This window comes from Poecile atricapillus, chromosome 9, assembly GCF_030490865.1.
Source record: "Poecile atricapillus isolate bPoeAtr1 chromosome 9, bPoeAtr1.hap1, whole genome shotgun sequence".
Taxonomy (NCBI): domain Eukaryota; kingdom Metazoa; phylum Chordata; class Aves; order Passeriformes; family Paridae; genus Poecile; species Poecile atricapillus.
In genome coordinates, this window is record NC_081257.1 from 15651110 (window position 1) to 15667108 (window position 15999).

Here is a 15999-nt window from a genome sequence, read left to right on the forward strand (position 1 = left end):
GCTCCTCTGAAAGGAAACGATCTGTAACTTCTGTGTTTGCCTTGTGTTAAACACCACCTGCACCTCCCGCACGCCACATGCGAGGGGTGAACCAGGGCGAGGGCTGTCCCTGCAGCCCACACCTCCCACCTGTGCTGCTGCGGGGGATTATTCACCCTCCACTAAACAATCCTGTACTCACCTCTCCTCTCCCGCTTTTGCAGAGGTCAGCAATCAGCGCTGTTCCACCGGGCAGAGAGTGAATCGTGCCAGCAAACCGGTGACACATCCCCAAGGTTCCACGGGCCACTGAGCATCCGGGCGAGGCGCCGGCACTGTTACCTTGTGCCGGATGGGAGGAATTGCGTGAGGACAAAGTTTTATAGGAGGGCTGATATAACAATATGGGACAGAAGGGTGAGGGAGCAGCTCCAGGGAGGAGGCAGGCAGGCCGGGAGGGATTGTGTGCCGGCTGCTGGAGGTGCTGTTGTGTAGCGCATCCTGCGCCCGCCGAGCCCCGCGCAGCGCCGGCTCTGCTGCGAGGACAGAAAAATGAACAAGGGAGGTCACAGCCGCTTTTACTATTAAACGAGAATTTAGCTCGTGCGGTGCTAAGCCTCTGGTCTCCAGGCCCAGCACAGCCAATCTGCTTTTATTGTTTTGCAGGACTCCTCTGCAACCGAACGATGACAAATACCAGGAATTAGCGCAATGTAATTACTCCATATTAGCTGAATTCACAGTATAGACACAGATCATAAACAGCCATTGATTATTCCTAATTTCACATTTTTACCATTCTGAATTGCAGCAATTATGCCTGTCTGAAGGAATTAGCTTCTCTTTCAACCCTGCAGGTTCCCAGTCACTGCCCTTCCTTTCAGAGACGTTTTTTCTTACTGCTGAAAAAAAGGACATTCAACACAAATCCCTCCCTACTTCTAAAATAGAATGTTCTTCCCTTCCCCCCTCTCCTCAGTCCCCAAATTGCTCTGACTTTGCAGCCCAGAGGTTGCTCCTTTTGCTGCCAGCTACCTCAAGATTCAGGTGGGTGCTTGGTGTGTTCTGTAACAGCAGGACCACATCTCATTTCACTCTGGGCTCTTGTAGGGCCATCAGCAGCCCTGGCTCTTGGTGCAGGTGGTGCAAAGATGCCTGTGGGAAGGGGCCTGGGCACACAGAGGCTCAACATCCATCCCCTGCTGCCGCTTGGTCCATGCAAGCAGCGCTCCTGTTTAAGCATTGTCTCCTTTTTTGAAATAGGCCAGGACATGATTTCAAAAAGCTAATTTGAACCCCTGGTGAAATCGTGTTGAAATCTCTCTCTCCAGCTGGGTAACACCTGCACCCTTCCCAGACAAGATCTGTGAGAGAGGCTGGTAGACCTCAGCACTTTCTTGCTACAGACTGCAAGCTGTATTAAAAAAAATGAATGTAGATATAAATTATTAATATTTGCATGGGAAATTTCTAACCCTATTAGTATCATATCATTAAATTTGCTTCTTGTGCACAGGCAGTGATTTCATTACAAAGGGTAGCAGAGCGTAATGCCAGCTCTGCTGTGCTGGCTTGGTCAATTAATGATGAGAGGGGAAAGAATCTGTTGTTTGTTGATGGCAAAGCCTTTGGGACTTTTCCTTTTGCTTTGCCCCCAGTCTATACTGAGTGGGTGACTGCCACTGGGCACATGCTGGACTCACAGATGTGCTGGGGTGTTAAGCTGGAGCTGGGGGGCTCAGCCCAGAGGAAAGGAGACTCAGGGAGGTCCTTACTGCTCTCTACAGCTCCCTGAAAGGAGGCTGTTGCCGGGTAGGAGTTGGTCTCCTCTCCCAAGTAAGGAGCGACAGGACATGAGGAAATGAACTCAAGCTGCACCAGGGCAGATTGGATAGATCTAGGTTGGATACTAGGAACAATGTCTTCATCAAAAGGGTTGTCAAGCATTGGAACAGGCTGCCTAGGGAGGTGGATGAGTCGCTGGAGGGATTTAAAATATGTGTAGATGTGGCTCATGGGTCAGTGTTTAGTGGTGAACTGGGCAGTGTTGGAGGAACAGTTGGACTTGATGGTCTTAGAGGTTTGTTCCAACCTAAACAGTCCTATGACAATAAAGTTCTGTAAAGGGATGAGGGTCTGAAAAGTCTCTGGTCCAAAGCACTTCCCACTGCTGGCATCAGACAGGGAGTTATTTATTCCAGGCAGTGGCTATGGCCATTGAGCAGCAGCAGCAGTTTTTTATTGCATCCATTCTAGGACACTGAAGAAAGATTATGCATGCTTGCACCATGCCAGCTTTTTATTAGATTGCAGGCAGGGGTTAAACTGATCCTTGTCAGCACAAATATAATGCCCAGGGTGATGGGAGCAGCATAAATTGAGGACAAGAGGTGGCCGCTTTTACCGTGGCTCTCAAGAATGCTCTGCTGTTTTACTGCATCATTTGCTCTTTAATTGGGACATTTCCCTCTGGCCACGGGATGTCTTTCCTTTTTTTGCCAATGAGGTGCAATAAATAAATGGGCTGAGACACAGACTCTGAGGGGAGGTGAAGTACAGAGGGCACATGAGTGACTATTCCAGGGCCCATTGAATGTCCTCAGTTTGCCACAGTGGCACCTATTCTGGTGCATCTTTCCCAAGCTGGGGACACGGGCAGGGGCTGTTCTGTGGTGGCAGGGAGTCCACAGTAGTGCAAATCACACAAGTGCTTCATCTATTTGTCACCTCCATTTTTTTCAGAGCAGTCATGTCATGAGGTGACAGACCTTAGTGCTGGATCAGTGGGGTGTTTGTTTGTGGCCAGTTTTGGTATGTCTGTGTCATTGAAAAGGAAATATTTGAAGGAGCAGATGACAGTCTGGCACACGGGGCCAGCCAGACCTGCTGGCTGGTTACAGCAGAGCAGGATATGGGGTCTGGCACATGGCCACCCCAGCTTGGGGCTGCAGAACATCTGTAGGGTAAATAAGGTCCTCATTCAGTTGCCTTGTTATTATTTACCTGCAGTAGTAGGTTAATTAGATGTCTTCCAGCCCTGCTCCCCACCCTCCTTACTCTGCCAGCAGAGGAAATCCTGCTTTTGTGCTGCTAATGGACCTCACAGATCCAGTAAAACATAACAATGCAGACAAAATGTCTCTTTAAAACTGCAATAGAAATTCAAACTCTCCACTGAGAACAAAGCAAAAGTGGGGCTTTTTGCATCTCCTGTTTTTATTGTATTCTGTAACATTTGTAAAGTAGATCACTTTCATCGAGGGAGTCTATCTCCTCTCCCAAGCTGTAATTCCTAGCCTTCTTAAAGAAGATTTCTGCTCACAAAGGAAATAAAAGATAGAAATATGATGCTTTCTGACATTTGAACACACTACTGAGAATCTGAATTAAAAGGAACAAACTCAGAAAGTATCATTTATACAGCAATCAACTTTAAAAAGTCACCATCTGCTAAGAGTTACCACCCGGTGTAGCTGTGTCTTTACTGCCAGACAAAGAAAAGGAAATAACTCAGGGAACTCTCCTGCACCTGCTGGGTTTTTCCTGGCACCGTGCACGCTCCGAGCCGTGGTGGCTGGGGAGCTGCAGGGTGCCTATTGCAACTCTCCTTCTACTCCAGCTCACCACAGAATATAAATCTGAATACAGGTGCCATTAGCAGGGATGATTTGGGGTTGTTCAAGTTATAGCTTAGTAGCAGCTTTTCAAAATCTCTAAAGGGCAAGAGAAATGACCACAGCTGGAACAAGGGAACTGGATGTGGTTTATATTTAGAAATCTGATTTTTTTACTTGTTTGCTGCTCACCTCCTTGCTGTCCCCCACCCCAATGACATTTCCTAGTTTCCCATAGCCCTTTCTAGTTTTGTCTTCCTATTTCATCATAAGTGATGATAACTACCAAATTCTTTGTCCTGTGCAACCTTTCTAGTGCTCACCTTGCAGTATTTCGCCTCCTTTTGGTCTTCCACTGCTCATCATCTTCTAGAAAGGTTGTGAACTTTTTGATACAAAAATTTCCCTTCAAATTTTATGTCTTCCATCAAGACCACTCTGTGTTCAGGCGATTCTTAGCACAATTTAATCCTCTGTGCTGCCACTGCTTAGTGTCATTCACTCTGTCTTGGTAATTGTGATGGTTTCCCTCTGACCTCTCCATGCACAAGACACAACTATGGCAACACAATTGTATGTACCATTTCAAGTCTTTAGTTTTTTTGGAAGGAACAGGGAACTGAGATACATTCATGAAGTGTATCAGCTGAAAAAGTGTGGAAAAGCTTGTGCAAGTTATTTCTGCATTGTCTGCCTTGAGTTTTATACAACAGCACTGAGTTCTGGGAAGCTGCCTTTGCTTTTCCCCACTGTGTTCCCATCACTGTGCAACAGACTGTTTGGTTCAGATGCAAGGAAACAAGGCACAAGGTATGAATTAAGAAAAAAAGTGTCCTAGTGAGTTTCTCTTGCATCTGTGCCATCACTGCCAGGGCTGCTGAGGGGCATCATCATTATTTGAACTGATGCAACACCACCTTTCATGGCAGGCAATTGCATTCCTCTCCCCTTCCAGGACTTTTAAGGCTCTTACCCCATCCCTCAGGAGGCCACTGTGTCCTGTCTCCTTTCCAAGGTCTTGTCTTGTTGCAGAGGCTGAGTAAAGGATTATAGAAAGTCCTGTTAGTTTGTGCCTGGGGAAAGATGCTTTTGTCCTCACCCTCAGTTATCCATTCCTGGGTGTTTGTAGCTTTGTGCTGGCTTTGGGAATGAGAGTGCCTGCAGTCCTTGTTGACTTGCTTTAAGGGTTTTAATTGCATTTAATCACAAAGGTCTAATTAAAGTTTGGAGGCTTTATTTGAGGGCAGTTAACAGATAAATTAGTTAAATTAATTGTGGTTTGCTGTATACAGAGATACCCTTGCTTTGGCAGAAGGGCAGCCAACACATGCTCTGATGACAAATATTTCCAGCCTGGCCTGTGGGTCTGGAGTACCCAAATCACTGGAAATTGATGGTTGGTGTTACAGGATGTGGGGCTGTGAGTGTCTTCTGCTGGCTTTCCATCATCATCTTCATCATCGCTCCTACAACCTCATTTATCACAAACTTAAATAACTCTTTAAAAACTGGATAGGAGTCTGCTGTGAAGCAGGTAAGCAAGCTGCACAGGGGAAATTGCCAAGTGCCAAAATGGTCTATTCAAGATTAAGTTTTACATTTTAAGCTTCTTTTAGGTGGAAGGTAAACCTCAGGAAGATTCAGAAAGCAGGGTGACACTGCCTTGGAGGACACCAAATAACATCTCTGTTTTTCCCTGTAAATCAGCTGCCTTGGGAGCCCACATCACATTTCATTGCTGACCTGCTTTGGATTTATCACCAGGAAAAATCAACATGCGTTGAATTGTCTATAATCCTTCCTCAGATGGAGGGGGTTGAATGAGCTGGGATTTTGTTGCTTTGTTGAGATGAAATGTAATTATGTTATGGGGCTTTGCATGGTATGTTAAATTCTGCCAGTATTAAAGCGTGATACAAGCTATAGAACTGTGCCGCTTGCTGAGATTTATGGAATAAAAGGTATAATTTCACACTTCACTGCATTTTATTTTGAAGTTGGATGTTGACGTGCTTTTCAGTTGTTTAGATGTGTTTATTTAGCCTTTACTCTTGCTTGAGACAAGTAGGCTGAGGGATTTGATGAGTGAGAGGCTGGAGTTGCCTTCTCACTTTCCAAAGGAGAAGCTTGAGAGAAGGTGAAAGCCCATGCTGGAGCCTTGCCCCAGTGTCTCTCATGGTGACAATGCACCAACAGCTCAAGCATTATGGGTTTAGAGGGTGAAAAGTCTTTCTTCTGCCCACTGTATTTCAATAGTTTATGTTTTCCTTTTCTGTACTCAAGAGGATGTTACAATGCAGTTCACAGCCAGTTTGGCCCCAGAGCAAATGGCTGATGGTAAAATTTGCAAAAGTGCAAATTCCTCCAGAGCTTTTCAAGCCAGTCTGGCTAAACATGAAGGGCATTTGTGTAACACACATCACAGAGATTCCCTCATTAGTCCATGTGCTGTTATCACATCAATGAATGGCACTTCTAGAGCATCCAGAAACTCACCATTGGTGAGAATTCTTGTAGCTGGATTCCTGTGTTTGACTCAAGAGAACTGACAACAGAGCTAATGACTCCCTTTAATGAACACACACACACACACACACACACACACACACACACACACACACACACACAAACACACACACACACACACACACATTCACACAGACACAAACAGTGTAGCCGAGCCAAGCTGAGTGAAAACTCCTTGCACTTCTCTCTGTAGTTCCTTGAAAACTGCATGGCTTTAATATCCATCAACTTCTATGTAGGGCAGCACAGAGATCAGTTCATTTCTAGAAATGATTCCACATGCCATTTGGTACCACTACCTAATTGCCTGAAAAACTCTAAAGAAATATTTTCATGCAGCTCCATAAGAAGAATCCATCTGTTTTTCCCCCCCCTTTTGCTCCAACAGTCACTGAGAATCCATCCAGGAGCTGCATGGAGACTGGTGCAGTTCCTGAGGTGAAGAGTCAGGCTGAAAGCAAGAGTCAAGACTTTTGGGCTCTCCAGGGTCCTTCACCACAGCTCTGCCACCCTTGGAAGGGGAAATTGTTAATCCAGACTAAAGACACTCATATTCAGCCCATGAAACCCAAACCCTTTACGCTGCCTGCACTATGGCGAGCTGCTGTTCTGAACACCTCAGCAATTCCTTCCCAAAAAACCTAATTTTAAGAGCCTCCAAATGGTGGTCAATAGCTGTGCCCTGGCACACCAGTGATGGCTGCTGGGGAGAGGTGCTGTTTGCCCCAACGCTGCCGGACACACAACGTGTGGAGCACCAGCTTCAGACCAAACCTGGCTCTCCTCAGCACCTTTGTCCTTCCAGTGACTCTCCCAGATCCCACGCCAAACTGCTCATCCAGGAGGAACACCTATTTCAGGAAAGACTTTCTTTTTGGACAGGACTGACTAAAAATAGTCCAGATCCAAGCAGTTGTTGGTGAGCTTCCAGCGTGTCTCAGCTGTAAAGCTCCAACACGAGGCAGCCGTTCCTGGAAGAGCCGTCTCGTAATGCGGCTCTGGAGGAGAGTTACAGGAAAGGGCCACCCTGTTCCTGGCTCTGTGTCCACAGCAGGTTTAGGTGACAGTAAGCAGCTCCCTGGCCCTGCAAAAGCCTTTGCAGGGAATTTGGGGATTTCTGCTGCCATATGTCAGCTGCCACCCGGCCACCAACACTTCCGTGGTGCTGCAGATGTGGCCAAGCAGCTCCCAGGGCACCCCAGTGCTCTCCCACCTGCACTCACACACCCCCAGCTCTAGAGACTCATCCAGAGAGACTCTCCTGCTAGTAACTACTGGATCTGCTTCACAAGAGAAGACCCTGAGTAAATCCAGCACTGAACTGAAATTGCTTTAGAGTCAGGGGAAGGGCTTCTTTGGAACAGGCACCGCAGCTGTGGTGAGCCCTAAGCCTCTGTACTCCCTCGTTAAGGTGTTTACTGTCTTGTTACAGGTAATAAATGACAATTATTAATATAAATTTCATTTTTTCCTTAATAATTCCCTGAACTTATCAGCCTTTTCTGGTAATAAAACACCTCCCTTGTGCCCTGTTTCACCTGCTTTAGTATTTCTTCATGGGAGTTGTTATCTCCTAGAAAACATTGCAGTGCACTGGAAAACTGTGGGATAGAGCTCTGTGGGGTATGTACAAAACACAGCTCACAGCCCCCTCCCAGCCAACCCTCACACAATGTGCTGATGCTGTGCTTCACAGCAGCATCTTGATTTTAACTATTTAATAAAGGCTCAAACCCGCTTTCTTAGAGAACCTGCATCTATAATTATTTTCTTCATGAAGTAATTTTGGTTTCACAGGTAAACACCAATCTCAGCAATTTCCACTTTTAATACACAATCTTATTTAGGACTAAACATCCTCTGCCTGCTAAGTAGGTGTTTATTACAACCAAGCTGGCCTGACACCTTTCCTCACCACCCATGTTTCCCCCTCCCCCCTATACAATAATTATGGTTCTAGGGGGAAAAAATATGTTGCAACACATGCCTGAGGGGGGCCTGAGCAGTTTAACAAGGTTTAATTACAACATTAGCAGTGTGGGTGAGGCATATAAGTAAACAAGTCATAAATCAGATCATAAAAGGAGCAAATAATTCCCTTCCACCCACACTCTGTGCAGATTGCACTGAACAAATGGTGTCCTGGGTGTTTGGGATGCACAGGAGGTTTGTAGATTTGGGTGCCATTGAGCTGGTTACAGCCACAAATGTCCCCAAGTGCTGGGTGTCACCTCCTGCTCCCCCAGGACTGACCCTTGTGGGGATGAGGTGCTCCCTTGTCCCACACAAGATTGGAGCTTTTCCCATGAGCTTCCACGAGGATCAAGGGGCTCCTGTCTGCTTGGCTCTGGGCTATTCCACCCATCAGCCCATTGCAAATGGTGTCATCTCTCCAGCCTGGTTTCCCTATGGAAACCAGGAATCTGCAACACCTGGATTGGTTTTTCAAGAGGGACTTTGGGAATTTCCATGGTGGTTCGTAGCAGGTGTCACCCTGCCCACGAGGGGATTGGCATCAGATGCTCATCCAGAACCACTGTGGTCAATAAACCATGAGCTAAGAAGGATTTACATGACAGTGTGAGAGACCTCTTAAGAGCTCTTAGAGTGTGCTCAGTGATCCAGCTACAAAAATGTGCCAATGTGCTTGATAAAAGATTTTAACTGCTTTAAAATATAGTTACAGGCTATTGCATAAAGGAGAAACAGTGTCTTAACCATTCACAGGCATTGAATCTGCTTTCCTTTATCGTGGGTTACAGTGATTTATGCAAGATATAAAAAACAATTGTCAAAAATATAAAAGAAAAATTCAAAGTCAGAAGCACAGTCATTCGTTCTGATAACATCTGGTATTGTGTTAATGCAGGGGAAGAGAAACATCAGTGCTGCAAATGGAAAGGGACCATTCAGCAAACTAAACTCTTCACTGGGAAAGAAAAAAAATCGACTGAATAATAATTATTCATTAGCTTTAAAATAACCTACAAGTTAATAGGTGTTTTCCTAGTATATAACGTGTTTTTCCAGGGGAAACAAGTCTATCTCTAAGTGAATTTGTATTTCTTATGCTCTTTTATTTCATGTTTGGGTCAAAATAAAACCTTGTTGAAGACAGAAAAAAAAAGGTGCCTTAGAAGAATAAAGGGTTATAATTCAGTCAAGGTTTCATAATGGCACTGCATACCCACTGCAGTGGAAAGAGAGCCTTGAGACTGAATTAGTGCCTGAACATTTTGTGCAAAATCCTTCATTGTTACAGGGTCTTGCCAGTTCATATTTATGTGGTTTATAAGGTGTCACGTAGTTGTACATTTTAATCTCCTGGCTCTGAGTTTATTGCTCAGAGGGCTGCAGAGCTGGAGGTGTCAGAGGACCAGGAAGGAAAAGAAAATTCATGAATTAGCACCCTTATCCTTATCTCACTGAGTTCTTTATGCAGAGCCCTACAAATATCTGTTGCCAAGATTTTCTGGGGTATACATGGGTGGGGTCTGAGCCAGCAGAGCCCAAGGAGGAGAAATGCATGTCCCAGGGGGCAGGGCTGGGGCAGCAGCTCCCCTGGGCCAGCAGCCACTCCAGGGCTGGGTGCAGTGCCCTGCCACAGGCAATGGCAGCAGCATTGTGGTTCAGCACCAGGACTCTGCCTGGCACCCAGTGCTACAACTCCAGCTGTAAATTTGACTACACAAATCTCATTCGCATTTAAACAATGCATCATTAACCTGTAATGGTGGCAAAGAGTTCCCACAATTCCCTTCCATGTGATGAGTGCATAAAATGATATCAAGCCCCCTGTTTCACTTGGAGGATGGTATAAATACCTTAAACACATTCTATTTGTGTGTGTGTGTAGCTCTTAGGTGGCTCTGGAGGGGAAGGGGCAGCAGGAGATGGGATGATGGATCTGTGTGAGCTGACAGGTTTCTCTTGGGTGTCTCAGAACCTGCTGTGTGTTGGTTTGCTTATGAGCTGGAAGCTAACAGGAGGTATCAGTAAAAGATGAGTCCTTGGAGCACCTTACACACTGACCAGACACTTCCTTCATTGGCATGTGAGGATTTATAGATGGTATTAAATGAGGTGTAAGGCACAGCAAGGGCACTGTAAGGTATCAATTGCACAATGAGCTGCCAGGCTCTTACCACCCCCAGCTCTGCTGCCCTGCAGACACCCATGGGCTGCATGAAGCTGTTTCAGAGATGGAGGATTCTTATTTTGCACTGGGCTGAGTCCTAGCCTGGCTCTAAATGTGCACAGGGGAAGAGTCTCTTGTGTGAAACACATCCCTCATAATAACATCTGTCATTTGCTGCTCAGGACACGACACCCTGGGCTCCCATCTGGGGGTCTCATAGCGAGTGTTTAGCTCTGGCCCCTTGGGTGTCACCCCAGAGAAGGCAGCACTGGGACTGGGCACGCTGGGGCCCTTGGTGCATTGGGGGAACTGTGTGGCACTGCAGAGGAGCAGCAGTTTGTTGAGGATGGCAGGAGCCCTTCATGGGTCCCAGACTCTCCCACATGGCCCCTGTCCATCCCTGTTTTCCTCTGCTCAATCCCTGCAGTGTGATGGGCAGCCCCATGACAGGAAGTGCCTGTCCACAATGGGAATGACCCAGTTTTGCCCTACCAACATTTCAGAGCATTGACACAATGGTATTCCTCCTCAGATACCCCTCTTAAGCTGCAGTGAGAAGACAGCAGCCTAATGTACAGAAAACTCCTGCATGGGATGTTTCCTGAGCTTTATGTATTTATTAGAAAATTACTGAGTGCTGTAATAAATGCATCCAGAGCTTTGATATTTTGCACATCAGGTGGTAAAACAGTAGCTGTGAATAGATTGCCTGTATGAAGGTTTCTGCCTTGAGTGCTGCAGCAGCAGATGGTCTAATAAATATGCAGTGCTCTAAAACAACGCCAGTAGTTTCTGTGACCTCAGGTTTTTTGGTCTCCCACACAGATAAAATGCACAATCATCCAATAATGAACTTTTTCACTGAAAAAACCCCTAAGCAATCTAATGTAAACATCTTTTGAAGTATACTAGCAGTTTGTACTGGGAGCCTGGCCATGTTTCTTTATGAAAAGTATTTTACTGGTGCTCTGTGGGTCAGTGCAGAGGACCCACTATTGGCATAACCTGAACCTCTTCGCTGGCAGTGGCCTGTGAAGTTGGGGATGAGAACACAGTGTGTTAGTGTTAGTCCCCAGGAGCACTCCAGCCACAATGCAGAAGTAAAATAGCACTTTATTTAATGGCTCTTGATAGCATTTTTCTTCTGCTGTTTTGTAATCTGTTTCTGTAATCTTTCAAACCTCTCAGTTCTTCAAAACTCCTGGTGAAAGAACACGGTAACAAATTAAAACCCCAAGATCTGCTGAAGATGCCACAGCTGCAGGGATGGATCACCAAATGCTCTGGCTTTAGCAGAATGTTCTGCCCCACGTGGATGGGAGCCAAAAGCAGCTGTTCAGGTGTTGACATCTCCTTTCTCTTCCAGTGCTGAGGGGATTTCTGTGCAGAGATCTTGAAGGACACCAGTGCAGGGGCTGTGTAAGCAGAGGAACCTATCTGAACCACGTTTTGACAGAACTAGAACAACCTTTGTTACAAACATAATTCTGGTGCCCTTAGAACAAAAGAAACGTGGAACTGCTGTGGAGCTGTGCTCAGCTGGGACAACTGGCGATTGCATTGGCCTTGTACTCACCTCCAGAAATGTCTCGCAGCTCCCCAATATCCCCAGCCCAAGTGCACTCTCATCTGCCATGCAGACTGGATGGCACATACTTGGAAAGGGATTAAAAGCATCACAAAGCTGTTGATTCACCACTGATTTACCACAGGAACCTTCATAATCACTCCTTCCATGTAGTTTTATGCCCACAGATTATTTGTGCACTTGAAAACTGTCAAGCTTGGAAACAGAACTGCTTTTAGAGTGGTGTGATAAGAGCACAATCCTGCTCAGGTCTTTGCATCCTGGGCTGCTACATGTGAGCCCTTGGGAGCTCACAGCTGTTCCTGGGTTTCTTCCAGGACTTCTGCTTTTGTGCTGGTGACAATGCCTGCAGCAGGATCCCTGAACATCACAGTCAGAAATGCCTCTACAGCTGCTAATGAGCAAGTTAAACACCAAAAAAGAAGAAATGACAAATATTGTTGTTACATATTCCCATGGGTATCATGAAGCCAAGCTTTCAGTTTATCAGGGAACTCAACTTATATAGTTTTTTTCAAAGTGCCAAAAAAGGTGGCAGATAAGGATGCCAAGTTTCTATAGTAACCATGAGAAAAGCAGTGATTATCAACAATATCACATGGGAAAGACAGACTGGATTTTTTCATTTTACCTGTAGCCCATTGCTTAAAAAAATTCAGCCCTTTTTTGAAAAAGAAGACCATGGAAAAAGAATTTTACTATGAAATGCATTATGCAAAATTATCTTCAAGGATTTTCCAGCCTATGTATCCTTGCCTTTTGACTCAGTGTTTAGAGGATCTGCCTCTGAACAGAACACTTTACAGCTGAAGAATATGTGAATAATAATGTGTGACTTTTCATATTTTCTCACCTAGTAACCCAGGCAGCAGAGGAGACAAATCAATATTGATTTCTTACTGTAAGCTCCTCAGGACAGAGTGTGTTCTTTGTTTGGCATAATGAGGCTCAGGTACAGACAACACTTGGGTACAGCACTGCAAGATTATGAAATCTTAGAGCTGCTTGGAGGAGTCCACGTGGTGCCACAAGGTTCCAGGTTGTCAGTGATCTGCACCTCAGTGCCACTGCTCTCCACAGACACCTGAAGGCTGAAACCTGGTAATTTGGCTGGACTTTGGAGAAAAGCCTGGTAGATGGATCTAAGACAAAAAGAATGAGAAATGAGGAGAGTCATTCCAGCAACATAGAAACACACTGCTCTGGGCTGTGTTTTAAAACCATAAAATGTGTTTTAAAGTTTTCTTCTGTCTTCTGAACTATCTGAAAGGTGGTTGACTGTTTCTTAGCAAGCAGAAACAAAGCAGAAATATCAGTTACATCTCAAATGTGTAAGGAACATAGAAAGGCCTGAGAGACCAATTGGTTGACTTGTGATCTGCTGACTCCAGCAGCTCTGCCAAGCTAACTTCAATTCCTCTATTTTTAATCCAGGTCCAAGGAACATTAATGAAGCCTTACTAAAATTTACCACATTTCAAAATTTCTGTTCCCAAAAATCATAACTGATGCCAGGTTTGTAGAATAAATCCCTGCAGTTTCATTAACCTGAAACTTTATGCCCAGACACCTGTTGGAAAGCATGCTCTAGTGAGAACTGTGTGATTCTCATGGGCTCAAACATTGCACATGACTGCTAAGAGCAAATTCTGTGTTCCTCATCACTTGCCATAACTGCTGGCTTTGACAAATCGGCTCAACAAAGCACCTGCTGCATGTCAGCAGTGCTTTAGTTTGAGGTTCACAGGATGATGATTAAGAAAAACATTGTGAGCAAAACTCAGAGTCCTTGTGAGCCTCTGGTGCTGCTCAAGCCAGAGGTGTTATTCACAGCATCACAGCAATCAATCCCCATGGATGCTGAAGACATAAAGCTGCTAACTAGAACACAAAGGGCAAGGATCCTAAACTGCTGATTTTGAAAAGCAGGTTACAACAGCTTACCTATGAAATACTACTGTGCTAATGACAAGAAAACAGATCCTATTTGTACTTGACTATGAACTGGGAACAACAGACTCACCCTGAACCTACTGTCACTACTCACCTGACTCCTTAGCTCATTAAAGGCAGGGATAAGAGTGTGGATTCTCCAAGGACTCCCTTTTGCTCATGCTTTGGATGCCTACTGGTGCACTTCTGTGTGTGACAGGTTAGTGACTGCCTGCTGTGAAGCCAGGACAAGCACATCCACCCAGACAGGCGCGGGCAGACAGCCCCTCTGACACCAGTTTGCAGCCAGTATTTACTTGGGTTCTTTCCCCCCAAGGGAGTGGCTATCTCAGATGCATCAGGGACCCAGCCTGGACTCACAGTGCCCTGGAGCACCCAACCTCTCCTGTGAGATGTGGCTATGAAAGAAAATTGATAACATATTTTAAATACCCTTGCCACACACAGAGGGAATGTGGTCCTGATCACTAATTGATGTTAAAATGGCCAGATATGCACAGGCATGTAGAAGCCAACATCTGATTTTTGAAAGTCAAAATTATGATTTCATTGAACTTTTGAACTGATTATGGCATTAGCAAGAACAGGTACAAATCTTTCTGGCTAAGGCGGGGTAAGTAAATTATCTCAGTGCAGTATCTGTCTTCCTGTGGATTTCAGTGCTACTCTTCCTCGAATCAATTTGTGATGATATGTTTGTACCTGCCACAGAGCCAAATACACAAGCTGATCTTATGCCAAGCCACTATTAACAACTGTATTTTCAATTGATTCTAGGATATTCATTAACTGGGACCTACAATTACATATAATTTACAGGGATATAATTTTAAATCACTTGCAGTGAGCTTACTAAGCTCGCCTTATGACATTCAAATACATTATTCTTAAAAATTCACTGAGTAGTCAGCTTGAAAATAATTACAGTGGGATAGCACTGGATATAATCAAGTAGAAACTTAGAATAAAAGTCACCAGAAATGCTATAGATCAGTTTTGCCACGTGACTTTCACATTCCCTTCAGCTGTCTCCAGGAAAGTGTTACGTACTGAACTGGTGGACTCCAAAGCTGTTCCACTGACTCAACTCCATTAAAACAAAACTCCTTGGACTTCTTGTGTCATGGACAACTCCTAAGCAACACCTTTTCTCCTATAGCTGGCAGCTGATGTTTTAATGATTTATTTATCCTTTAGAAAAGTGTCCTGTTGGTTGGGGTTGCTCTTGGCAAGCAGCACTGCACTTGCTCTGGGGCTGGGAATGTTGGGCACAGCTTGGAGCTGAGCAGCAGCCAGAAACATCAGGGTCAGGTTCACTGGATTTTAGATCAAAGTACAGTACACAGTGTGCATGAACATAATAAGTCAATCCATGAATAAATAAAACAAAATACATGCACAGTATTTGATTAATTTTATATAGTGATTTCATTTTCAAATGCTACATATGTTCTGCTTTTTATTTGCATTCTTTCTCTGTGATCAGTAGAGTTATTCTACATACCATAAAAGCAAAATGCACGGTGATACAGGCAATTTCAAACTCCAACTTGGAACTTTAGAACCCTCACTGAAAACTGCACTGAAACCCAATACAGATATGTTAAATGAATTGCATTATTTTATTTCAAGGTGTAATGGAGAAACTCATACAAACATGTTGGACCTGCCCTCTGAGCACAGCTTGCCACATGAATCACATAAACACCTCCTTGCCTTACCTGAAACAAGACTCCAGTTTTGGAGTGTTGGACTAATCCCTCACCGCTCTCCAGCCCTGTGGTACAGCAGTAAAGCTGATGGTAGCTGATAGCCTCAGCATCTCACACCAACTAAAAATACACAGTAAACACAGTTTTGTCTTTTTTTTTTTTTTATTTGAGTAAAACCATGGTTTACACATAAACACCACCAACCAGCTTCATTTGTTTTCATATGGAACCTGTGAATATTTGAAATAAATTAGACTAGTAAATAATTGTCTTAGACATAAGGAACTTCAATGCTATGTGATCTTCCACTACATTGCAATTTAATACAAAGTTATAAAAAAAAGACACTGTTTGCCAAATATATTAATTTGGTTGCAAAACTATTGTTTAATTTGAGTTTTAAGTTACATAATAAATTATATGGCTCAGTCAGATTTTGCACGAAGTTAGAAGATACTATGAATACAAAATAATATCCTCTGATGTTCT

General features: G+C 44.5%; 1 long non-coding RNA gene across 1 annotated transcript in view; it reads left to right on the plus strand.

The window, feature by feature from the left end:
- The window catches only part of LOC131582145 (uncharacterized), a 51041-nt gene extending 50046 nt beyond the window's left edge, over positions 1–995 (plus strand). Inside the window, exon 4 of the long non-coding RNA XR_009278291.1 lies at positions 204–995. This is a non-coding gene — a long non-coding RNA (uncharacterized LOC131582145). The remainder of the gene's footprint in view (positions 1–203) is intronic.
- The last annotated feature ends 15004 nt before the right edge of the window (positions 996–15999 follow it).